The following is a 12661-nucleotide window of genomic DNA, read 5'->3' on the forward strand; positions in this document are numbered from 1 at the left end:
TCGATGGTCGGCGTGGACTCAGTGGGCCGAAGGGCCTGTTTCCGCGCTGTGTTTCAAAACTAAACTACAATATATTTCAGAGGTACACAAAAAAGCTGGAGAAACTCAGCGGGTGCAGCAGCATCTATGGAGCGAAGGAAAAAGGCAACGTTTCGGGCCGAACCCCTTCTTCAGACATAATATATACAATATATACAATATACAATATACAATATACAATATATACAATATATTTCAGTTGCTTTCCAATTTGAATTCTCAGCAAATTTCAGCTTTCTTCCAGACCTAAATGTTTACAGAAACAGAAAGATTTTTGCCAGCATTTAACATCAGTCATTTTATTTCCCTTCTTGACCCCACTCTTTTCAGAATTTAACAGTACACATGATTGTCAATAGTTGTCATTTCATTACTGTCAATGATTGCCAATAGTTGTCGCTTCATTACAAATAATTTTGTTGAACAATTTTGACGGGAGTAATCATACTGAATTACCTGTTTTCTTTCCCCAAATGTATACAGTTTGCCACCGCAAACAAAAAGAGGCAATTCTTGGTGAATAAATTATGGATTATTTTCAAATAATCCATCATTTATTCACCAAGAATTGCCTCTTTTTGTTTGTTCACCAAATTTTGCTTTTCATGCTGATCAATAGCAGGAAGCAGGTGGCATGGTGGTGCAGCGGTAGAGCTGCTGCCTTACGGCACCAACTAGGTTGGATCATGACTACGGGTGCTGTCTGTACGGAGTTTGTACGTTCACCCAGTGACTGCATGAGTTTTCTCCAGGATCTCTGGCTTCCTCCCACAATCCAAAGACGTACAGCTTTGTAGGTTTGTTGGTTTGGTATTATTGTAAATTGTCCCTAGTGTGTATAGGATAGTGTTCTGCCAAAAATATTACAGATACAGGCGGCACGGTGGCACAGTGGTAGAGCTGCTGCCTTACATCGTCAGAGACCCGGCTTCCACCATGGCTACGGGTGCTATCTGTATGGAGTTTGCAAGAAGGATTAAACAATGGATCATATAAATTGGTCCTTTTAATTGCTGAAATAGCGATGCCTGACATCTGGAAATATCTTCGAAAGATGTGTTTAATTTACAACATGAAGTGACTATGCCAGAGATTTTATTTCGGAGTCACGTGAGTGACTACGTGAAGAAGGGCCGTCCGTCTGCGTGCGCGTTATTACATCTGAACGCAACGCGCGCGATGGACTGGCAGAGGCACTGTGTCCTCCCAGTCTGTCGGGATAGGCAGGTAAGGAAAGTTGAATTACTTACCTGCGTTCTTTCGGGCTTGAAGCTTTTTGTAGTTTCAGGGCCCAGATGTCGAGGAGATGGTCCTCAGGGAAGTCAGCTGCCAAAGACCGCAGCATTCACAGTAGCGGGCGACGGTCTTGTTCCCGACATAGCGCCGGCAGCAGAACCGGCAGGAGACTTGTTGCAGGAGGAGGAGCTCCGTTGGTGGTCCTGCAGTACGGGAAAAACCACCCGCAAGTCAAACAAACCCGTTGACTCAGATGAGTCCGGGGGGGGAAAGGGATACCCTCCCTCAACGGAGAGCGTCTGAGGACGACTCTCCCACAGGAGCAACTTTTTGGAGAAGTTGCTCCAACAATGACCTGCTCCAAAGGAGGGAGCTGTGTCAGCCCGGGCCTACAGCAGGAAGTACCGGGAGCCTCACACATGGGGCAGCCCAATGTCTTCCCCATTGGAGGGGGAAGTACATATGGAAGAAACCACTCTGAATCAGAGTACAAAAGCAGGGGGGTGGGGGGACTTTCCCAGGGACAAGCAGAAGAAAGGAAGTAAGTAAGTAGCTTTTACTTATATAGCACTTTTTAAGTTAACTTGCATTGACACCAAAGTGCTTTACATAAAATGAATAATAAGCACAAAAGAAAAGAAGTACTTCTGCAATCATTCAGGTTCCACTGGGTGCTTCCCTGGATAGAGATCTAGCAAATGTCTCCTGCTCTAAGGAGAGGAGCATTCACGGTCAGTTTCAGTCTGACCCAAAGCAAGAATCTCATTTAGGCCCGCTGGAGGGGCCATGTCAGCGCAGGTATCCTCAGGGGCCTGCGGCAGCACCTGTTTTCAGGGCTGCCTACAAATCTCACGCTCAGTGGAGGGGAGTGCGAGTGATCAGTAGGTAACTGATCTCGAATTAAAGTATGAACATACTGAAGCACATGCATATGGCCTCAAGAGACAGCAGTTGGCAGAATATCCGCACAAATGCCGGCAAGGGAACAGCGCTATCAGGGTGACTTTGGAGAAACCAGCCGCTGAATCCTCTCTTCAGGTAAGACCAGAAGAAGGAAGCAAAAGCTGTCGGACCAATCAAGGTACCAATGACAAGCAAAACTTCATCAGTAGGCGACAACACACCCCACACCTCCATAGGGGGTAAGCGGTTCACTGAAGCTGGTGGTAGCTTGAAAGCTGGGCATGGAAATATGATCAGTCGTCTTTCAAGGCAGACTCAGAATTATGGCCAGAATTGTCCTACAAGGCAGGCTCAGTATGATGAGGTTTTTAGACCAAGACCCAAGCAGAGGTCAGGAGAAACATGGAATCCACACTTCCTACCAGTCCTACTCCCAATCAAGGAGAGAAAAGGAACCCGCATCAGGGGCCTTTGGGCTTACCACAAGACCACCGGTAGCCATGGAGGTAGGTGGGTCTGGGTTTACTGAAACAAGGGATTGTGGACCAGTTACATGTTGGTAATTTACTCTTGTGTTTTTGTTCAAAATGACAATAACATGAATTTCAGATCTGGTTTTAAAAAACAGATAACAACATGTGATTATTTTTTACTGCACAACATACATAGGTTCCAAGCAGACTTGGAACTCAGACCGGAGTTGTCTTCAAGGCAGGCCCAGTATTTTGGGCAGGATTGCCTTCCAGGACAGGTGACAGATGGAGGATGTCACTTCAAAATGGAGGAGGACTGGCCAAGCTCTGTGCCTTCCACCACAGTGATGAATGCTGTGGTGGATGTTTGTGTAAAATTTTTATTGTGGTTGTGTTCTTTATTATTGTACCGCTGCTGGCAACCCAAATACCACTGACTTTGGTTGTGTGGCAATTAAATTATTTCTAATCCAGGTTTAACTCATTTGTGCAGTACAGACTTTCAGAAACAGCAATTTTTTGTTATGGTCTAACAACTGTTTTATAGGAGCTTCCTATAAAATGGTCACATGGCATGCATCGTCCTCAAAGATGCATACTATTCGGTGTCTATTCACTAAGAACAGGAGATATTTGAAGTTAGCTGCATGGCATGGCTCTGCCAAATGGGTTGACATCAGCTCCTAGACTATTGACTAAACTACGGAAACCAATTCTGGGACTACAAAGGTCTCAAAACCACATAGTAATGGCATATTTGGAGGACATTTTTATTTTGGAGTCACCAAGAATTGGCAGAAGCATCAGTCAAAGCTAACCAAAACCCTGTTTGAAAGAATTGGTTACCTCATCCATACAGTTAAATCAAAATTGACACCTACAAGGGTAATTGATTACCTAGAATTTACTATCAAAAACAGTAAATATGTTGGTGACTTTGCCTAGGGGCAAACAACAATATTTAATCAAGCCTGCTATGACCTGATAGTCAAATACTAGCCATCTATCAGGCAAACAGCGCGTGTAATTGGCAATTAGTAGCTGCATTCCCAGCAGTACGTCACGGGCCTTTGCATTACCAGAATTTACAATGAGCAAAGGAACGAACACTCAGATTCCATGCAGGCCAAATTGGCAAACTATGGATTGCCAGCAGAGGCCATTGTTGAATAACAATGGTGGATAACGAATGTGAGACAGCTCAAGGGAAATTTTGCTCGAAAGCCATCGGGGGTTCTTCAGACCTATGCAAGCGGCTAAGGATGGGAAGCCACCAACACAGTCTAGAGCTGTGGGGGCAGATGGAATGAGCAGGAGTCTGTAATTCCCCAACACATGGAATCAATTACCCAGAATTGTTGGGGGCACAATATGGACTCAAGGTTCTCTGTAGCGATATGCAACTGGTGCTTGTTCAAATTCAGATTAATAACACCACTGCGGTGGCATATATCCATTAACAAGGGTTGTGTAAAATCTGTATCTTACGACAGATTGTCGAACCTCATTTGGCACTGGTGTATCGAGAGGAATATTTGGGTAATCTACGAGGTAGATATAACACGGTGACAGATGCTGGATCACGAATGTTTAATAACAACACAGAATGGATGTTGAATCAGACAGTATTTAACGAAATAACTACACGATTTGGCATACCAGATGTTGATCCGTTTGCATCTAGACTAAACCATCAGTTACCCAGATATGTGTCCTGCGAGCTGGATCTAGGAGCAAAGGCAGTGGATGCTTTCTCCCTCAATTGGGCAGGAATGTTTATGTATGCTTTCCGTCAATTTGTCTCACAAACCGATGCTTGACCAAAATCAAGCAAGACTAAGCCACAGGCATATTGGTAGTGCCAGATTGGCCTCCTCAAGCCTGGCCCCCAAAAATTTTGGGAATTATAGTCCAGCCAGTTATGGCTGTACCCAAGAGCAGGGACCTCCTAGTGAACCCAGTTACAGGGAGTAATCATCCACTACATGAACGTATTAACTTGTTGGTCTGCAAATTTTGAGGAGGCCATTTCAAGGCATAGGACTGTCCGAACAAATACAACACAGTTCGTTTAACGGATGTCTTGGAGTTCCTATCAACTCTGTACTATAACTATAAACAAAGTTATAGTGCAATCTATAGTGCCAGAGGCGCACTCTCCTCCTATCTGATGCCGGAAGCAGGGCACGGGTCGATAGGAACGCACCCCTTTACAACAAAATTCATGAAGGGAATTTACAATTTAAGACCTCCAAGGTCAAGGTACACGGACACATGGGATGTGAGCGTGCTACTAACCCTACTTTGACAGTGGGGACCGCCTATATCTAACCCTGAAGGTGGTATGCTGACAAAGAGTCCAGACACTGCAAAAGCTACGGTTGGACTACATGACCAGCAATATGAACAACATAACATTCCTAATCAGGAACCTGATAAAACAGAGCAGGCCAGGAATGCCAGGGATGGAGATCCAGTTCTTGGCATGTCCAGAGGACCAATGGTTGTGTGTGTGGTAACATACTAACACCACTATCTGAGAGTTACGGAGAACCTCAGAGGCTCAGAACAATCGGTCCTCATCAGCCATAAAAAAAACACACCAGAGGTGTCAACTCAAACCATCTCCAAATGGTCAAAAGAGGTAATGGCGGTAGCAGGAGTAAACATTTATATGGTTAAATCTCACTCCACCAGGGCTGCATCTACATCGGCAGCAAAAGCTATGGACGTGCCCCTTGACAACATCCTAGTGGCTGCAGGATGGACGAATGAAATAACGGTCCACCGGTTTTATAACAAACCCATAACCGGACTGGGGGTGTTTGCACGTACCATTTTAAGTTCTGTCCCTTAGTTTCCTCCCAAGGTTGGGAGAGGTAACTATTTTTAAAACTTTTCTTTCATTTAAAGCATCAGTGTCTTTACTTGATAGAAACAAATTAAGTGGGAAATATGTTCAGGTTGGGGGCAGGATACACTTGTTCCTAAAAGAATGGCAGGAGATAACATCAGATCCGTTTGTGCTGTGCAGTATAGAACGGTTTTGAATTGAATTCTACCCTACTTTGTGTCCACCCACTCAGCGTGTCCAATGTCAGACACTCGTTTTCTCACACGAAGAGAATATGCAGATACAGGCAGAGCTTGAGGTATTGTGCAGTAAAGGAGTTATTGAGAAGTTGGTTCGTCAACTCCACCAGTTTGTGTCAAATATATTTCCTACCTCTAAAAAGGATGGGGGATGTAGAATAATTCTGGACCTGATGAGCCTTAACCCTTTTGTACAGTATAGACATTTCAAAATGGAAACTTTTCCTACTGTTAAACAGCTGATTTCCTAAGGGTGTTATATGGCAAGCATAGATCTTAAAGATGCATATTACTCAGTGTCTGTTCATTGCGATGATAGGAGATATTTGAAGTTTAGCTGGATGAGTCAATAATGGCAATTCAAAGCACTGCCTAATGGTTAACCTCAGCTCTGAGATTGTTTACCAAATTGTTAATTCCAGTTCTGGGGCTACTCCAAGCTCAGGGTCATGTTGTAATGGCCTATTTGGATGATATCTTAATTGTAGGAAAGACTCGGGATGCAGCTGAATCATCTGTTTCAGTTGTTAAACTCACTTTTGAGAAATTGGGGTTCATCATTCGTCCAGATAAATCCAAATTAACACCAGTCAAAGTTATTGATTACTTGGGCTTCACCATTAACTCAGATCACATGTTAGTGACTGCCCAGTGATAAAAGGCAGCAGTTAATTGAAGGTGGTATCAAGCTTATTGGTAAACAACGACCTTCAATTAGACAGGTGGCCAGCTTGATTGGTAAATTGGTGGCTGCTTTTCCAGCTGTGCAGTTTGGACCGCTGCATTATCAACAATTACAACGAGCAAAAGAACAGGCACTGAGGACACATGCAGGTCATTTTGACAGGCCCATAGAATTACCAGCTGAAGCCATTTCTGAAATACAATGGTGGATCATGAATGTCTCAACTAGTTCCAGGGAAGGTTTGGTTGAACCACCTTCCATAATCTTACAGACTGATGTTAGTGCTCTAGGTTGGGGTGCTACTGATACGTTTTCCATCTGTGGAGGCAGATGGAATAGTGATGAGGCATCTCTTCTGCAATTGCGAGGGATCAATTATTTAGAGCTTTTGTGACCGTTTTATGGGCTTAAAGCTTATTGCTTTACCAAAAGTCACTTGCATGTGCAGGTTCAAATTGACAACACTACAGCAATGGCATATGTTAATCATATGGGTGGAGTCAAGTTGGAATCTTGTTATAGGTTGGCTAATCAGATCTGGAGCTGGTGTATTGACAAAGACATTTGGCTTTCAGCAATCTACTTACCAGGTAGATTCAACATAGTCGCAGACACAAGGTCACGCCAATTCAATGACAACATAGAATGGATGTTGAACCATGACATATTTAAAGATGTTGTTGCTCGGTTTGGGATGCCAGATATCGATTTGTTTGCATCTAGACTAAACCACCAGTTGCCTAAATATGTTTCATGGGAACCAGATCCTGGGGCAGCAGCGGTCGATGCATTCCCGCTGCATTGGGGTGGAATGTTTCTATATGTATTTCCTCCATTCTGCCTCATCAGTCGATGCCTGCAAAAAATCAAGCAGGACTCCGCTTCAGGAGTATTGGTGGAACCTACTCAGCCATGGTTCTCTCTTGTTTTGGAGATGGCTACTCAGCCTCATATGATTGTTCCCAAACATAGAAACCTACTGGTGAACACGGTAACCGGCGATCAACATCCTTTACATGATCGTATTGATCTGTTAATTTGCAGATTCTAAGGAGGCCATACCTGGGGAGAGGACTATCCGATCACACCGTGGAGGTTATCACTGCGGCTTGGAGGGATAGTACCCAAAGGCAGTACATCTCTTCGATAAGAAAGTGGGAGGTGTTCTGCTTGCGGCGGAATATTTCAAACCAAACTGCAGGCATCCCAGATGTGTTGAAGTTCTTGTCAACTCTCTATTTCGATCATAAGTTAAGCTATAGTGCGATCAATATAGCCAGAAGTACTCTGTCTTCATATTTACCCATGGGATCAGAATTATATTTGGTGGGGACACATCCTCTAGTCTCTAGATTTTAAGAAGGGAGATTTTAATTCCAATCCTCCTAGGCCCAGGTATTCGGTTATCTGGAATGTAAGTGAAGTTCTTATGCTCCTTCGTCAGTGGACTCCTGTCACAGCCCTGTCTTTGGCCAAACTCACCATGAAGGTAGTCATGCTTATGGCGTTGGTTTCAGCCCAACATGTGCAGACATTACAGAAGCTGTGACTAGACAGGATGGAGGTATCAGCAGATGCCATCACTTTTTATATCTATGATTTGCTCAAGCAGAGTAGAATAGGGTCGACAGGGTGTAAGATTACCCTTTCGGCATACCCCAAGGATTCCCGCCTGTGTGTAGTGTCATGTTTGTTATATTACATCGAGGCTACCGGAACTCTAAGAGGTGCGGAATCATCGTTATTTATTAGCCACAAAAAAACGCATAGAAAGGTGTCGGTTCAAACTTCAAGGTGGCTAAAGCTGGTTTACACTGGGATTGACACTGACAATTTAAAATCTCATTCCACCAGGGCGGCATCAACTTCAGCGGCCAGGGCGATGGACGTCCCTATAGACCATATCTTCGCGGCCACAGGATGGTCCAGTGAACTGATGTTCCAATGATTTTTATCTTAAACCAATTGCAAAACCGGGGGTATTTGCCGATTCTGTTTTAAGTTCAGTTTTATAGTTTACCCCTGGGATAGAGGGGTTACTATTATTTCTTTGTAAAATAAACCGTTAATTCGTTTAAAGCAATGTTATGGTTGATGCATTATTGATTATTTGCTTATTCTGAGTCAATCAATGCAGTGAGACGCCGAGATTTGAATCTGCGGCATGAAATCACAGAGCTTTGAAATCTTCACGTAGTCACTCACGTGACTCCGAAGTAAAATAATAAGATTAAACGAGAACTTACCAGTTTGAAGTTTGATCTTTATTTTATGAGGAGTTACGATGAGGGGAGTGGGGGGGGGGGGGGGTGGGGGGGGGGGGGGGGGGGGGGGGGGGGGGGGGGGGGGGGGGGGGGGGGGGGGTGGTGGAACACGGAGAGAGAGGAGAAGCAAGGGTTACTTGAAATTAGAGAAATCTACTGTATATTCAAACTGCTGGGTTGTAAGGTGCCCAACCTAATCAAGATATTTTAATCATCTTCATTCCCCAACATTAAAAAAACGAACCAATTGCTTGAAACTGACAGAACATTTTGCAAAGATAGTCTGACTTGTACTCTGCTGATTTAAGCTGAATCCATCATTTAGATGTATCACTAGAACAAGTGAAAAAACTGCAGGCCACAATTGCAAGGAGTTAATTAGTCTCAACTTTCAACTTTGAAAACCGATTGGAGAAATTGAATTGAGCAACTGTTTCACAAAAACTAGTTTTGAATTCCTCATTTAAATAATGGTAGGAAGGAGCTGCAGAAGCTTGTTTACACTGAAGATAGACACAAAAAGTGGGAGTAACTCAACAGGGTCAGGCAGCATCTCTGGAGAAAAGGAATAGGTGACCTTTCGGGTCGAGACCCTTCTTTAGACCCTGAAGAAGATACTTGCCCGAAGAGGGGTCTCAACCCGAAAAGTCACCTATTCTTTTTCTCCAGAGATGCTGCCTGACCCGCTGAATTACTCCAACCTTTTGTGTTTAAATAATGGCAACTAATCTAACTGGAACATGTTTATAATGGGGGGGGGGGGGTCGGGGTGTAGCATAAACTTACCTCCATTATTTGGGGATTACAAATAACTTGGAAATTAGTAGAGGTGGTGCAAATGAAAAAGATATGCAAGACCATGGAGGGATTTAGACAATAGACTTTAGACTTAAGAGATACGCATGGAAACCGGCCATATGGCCCACCGAGCCCATGCCGACCAGTGATCACTATCCTACGCACTAGGGACAATTGACAATTTTTTTAAGGAAGTCAATTAACCTACAAATCTTTGGAGTGTGGGAGGAAACTAGAGCACCCAGAAAATAGCCACACGGCCACAGGGAGAATGTACAAACGCCGTACAGACAGCACCCAGGTCTCTGGCTCAGTAAGGCAGCAACTCTACTGCTGTGCCACCATACCGCTGAAAGTTTGAACACATCATTTTGAGTGCATTGGAATGCATTAATCTAGTGGTAATTAAATGTATAAATAAGAACGTCAGCAGCAGATGAGCTGCGGAGAGGGGTAGCAGATAATTGTGATAATGTGAGTTTCAGATCCAAAGTCCATCTCAGATTTAAAATTACAAGTACTGATCAAGAAAATTGCCAGCAAACGAGATGGGGACTGCATGACTGAACACTTGATATCGCAATATAATGTTATAACCAGTGAACCACAATATTCTTGTTCTGGTCTATGACTCACACTCACCTTCCACTACGGCCCTTCTTTTAGTGGCTGCCTTTCTCCCAATATCGTAGAGGCATCACTACCAAGACTATCAGAATTGCTTTGAAATAAGCTAAATATATTTAAATAAATTCATTAAAAAAACTATTTTAAAAGCGCAATTAACAGCCACCGGGAAGAAGATATAGAAGCCTGCAATATTTTAACGCCCAGGTTCAGGAACAGCTTCTTCCCTACAGCCATCAGGCTATTAAACACTACAAGCTCCAAATTGTGTAACCCAGCAAATTATTTAATGACTTATGAATCAAAAAGGTCAACACAAGTAGTACACCTGTAAGAGCTATCGCGGTCCCCGACATCTTATTTGGCTATTTTAGTCATGTTAGCTGCAACCTCCATTTTGTGAATAGAATGCTGGTTAAATTTAAAGATTGACTGTTCTGTAAGTCTGCAGAAGCTTGTGAACATGACCTTCACTAACTAAAGGGAACAGAGATAACGGCCGTTCCCTAGCATCTCGTTTCTTTGCCATATCAGTGTTCTGTCTGGAGGTTGCAATGAATACAATAGTGCTTTCTTGCCTATCTAGCTGGGCCATGTATCTCTATACTCCCATATCTCTTTAATGTTATTTTGAAGGGTCTCATTGTATGCAACTGAGCCCTTTGTTCATTTATGCCTACTAACCATGTGACTAATGTTGTTTTTATCAGTATAAAGATACTTGTTGTAAGGGTTTTCTACTTCGAGCTTTCGCCCGACCTAAGGTCCCTGTGATTTGCTCTGGTCCCTCGACCAGGCCGCGCACACTGGTTCCCCGTGAGTGGCTCGACCCACTCACCCCCTATGGTTCTAGACACTGGACTTAGTTGCAGGAGCGTTGATAGTGCAGAAAGTTCAACCAGACCAGATTTGAATACCAGGGTTTAAACAGGAAATTAACTTTTATTTAGCGGTTGGGACTACGGTACACGAATACTTTGACACAGTTCTATAAGGCATATGCATAATTACAGTTCCTGTTTCGGGATCGTAGACGCAATGACTACGATACAATACTCGAGTGCGGGATGGGGAACGTACGGCACATCGTAAAATTTGCCAACACATCTACACTTACACCCACGTTAATATAACCCCCTCCCCCTCCCCTCTACACTAAACTATGTCCAGGATGTGCAGGATCGGGGTACATGCTCACCATGGGGCGATTACTGAGGTTACTGGCTGGTCGTGCTGCTTCCTCCGATTAGGTGGCTGTGGAAGGGTCGTCGGCGGTCGTCTCGGTCTTTCGGGTGGTCCCGGGGGTTCACCTCGCCCAGGGGTCCTACTGCTTTCCTTTTCTTTCCACGTGGCGGGGACTCCAGCCGGAGTGTGTGTCACACTAGACACCGTGTACTTTTTTAAAGCGCTGTCCTGTGTCCTCTCTCTCTCTCCGCAAGTCTCCAGATTCGTTCAGTGGCTCCTTCTGTCTCCCTCCTTTTTTCCTTTCTTAAACCCAAAAATCGTGGCCAGTTATTCTAATCCTGATCCGTCCTATCTCCCGCCAGATCTCGGGATCTCTTTGCTTACAAGATGGGTTTCGAGCTCTCTCTTTGTTCTGCGTTATGTCCGGGAGTACCGGTGATGGCTAGACGGTCTGTTAATTTGTTTCTCGATAAGAGGTGATGGGTTTAACTGGTTTTCCCATCACCGGCCAGGTAGGTTTCTATGGGCTATTGTGCTCCCTTAACGAGATTAACTATGTCAGTCGGCTTGGGGCATTGTGATGCCTGCTGATGTCAGCGCCCCAGTGTCTGGACTTCGACCTGGTTTCGGGGGGTTTCTGCACGGCCAATATCCATCTATTGTTCAGGCCGTGACTTTGCAGAAACCCAGAGACTGGGCTGTGGGGTTTCGCTTTTGTGGCTGGTCACGAGGTCCCGCGGCCATCTTGGGCTTCACTGATTGTGACATCCCTTGTTAAAACTGACCGCAGCTTTTCTCTCTCTCAGTCCCAGTCCCGTATAAAAAAATGTCCAAAATGCAGCTCTTTGGTTTTGTTGATTGTAGCATGAGGGAAAACTTCTCAAATCTTACGTTGTAAGTTTTCTGTATAGTCAGTAGAGTTGTAGCAGCTTGCGAGTGTGCATCTAAGTGCACACTCCTGGCCGTGTCCTATTTCACCTGGGTGACATAGTAAAAGTTTGTTCAACGAGACCTTTGACTCTTTGAATTATTATTCCACTTATCAAGTCTGACGAGCTTTAACACACCTGCCTACATTATACTGTGCACATTGTATGGATCTCTTTACTGTGCTTCATTAGGACCGGGGCACCACATCAAAGTTTACTTGAAGGCACCGAATAGAGTAGTCTTGAGAGGATAAACATTTATTATGAGATTATGCAGTCTAATGCCATCCTGCTCAAGCTGCAGTTTCTCTGTTCAGGAAACCCATAAGCCGTGGGTTAACTGCAAAGATTGCAGTTAAACTTGGGTCTTAATGAGCAATTAACATTTAAATTAGTGCAGATGCTGGTTTATAAGAAAACACACAAAGT

The sequence above is a fragment of the Amblyraja radiata genome, chromosome 4 (assembly GCF_010909765.2).
Source record: "Amblyraja radiata isolate CabotCenter1 chromosome 4, sAmbRad1.1.pri, whole genome shotgun sequence".
NCBI lineage: Eukaryota > Metazoa > Chordata > Chondrichthyes > Rajiformes > Rajidae > Amblyraja > Amblyraja radiata.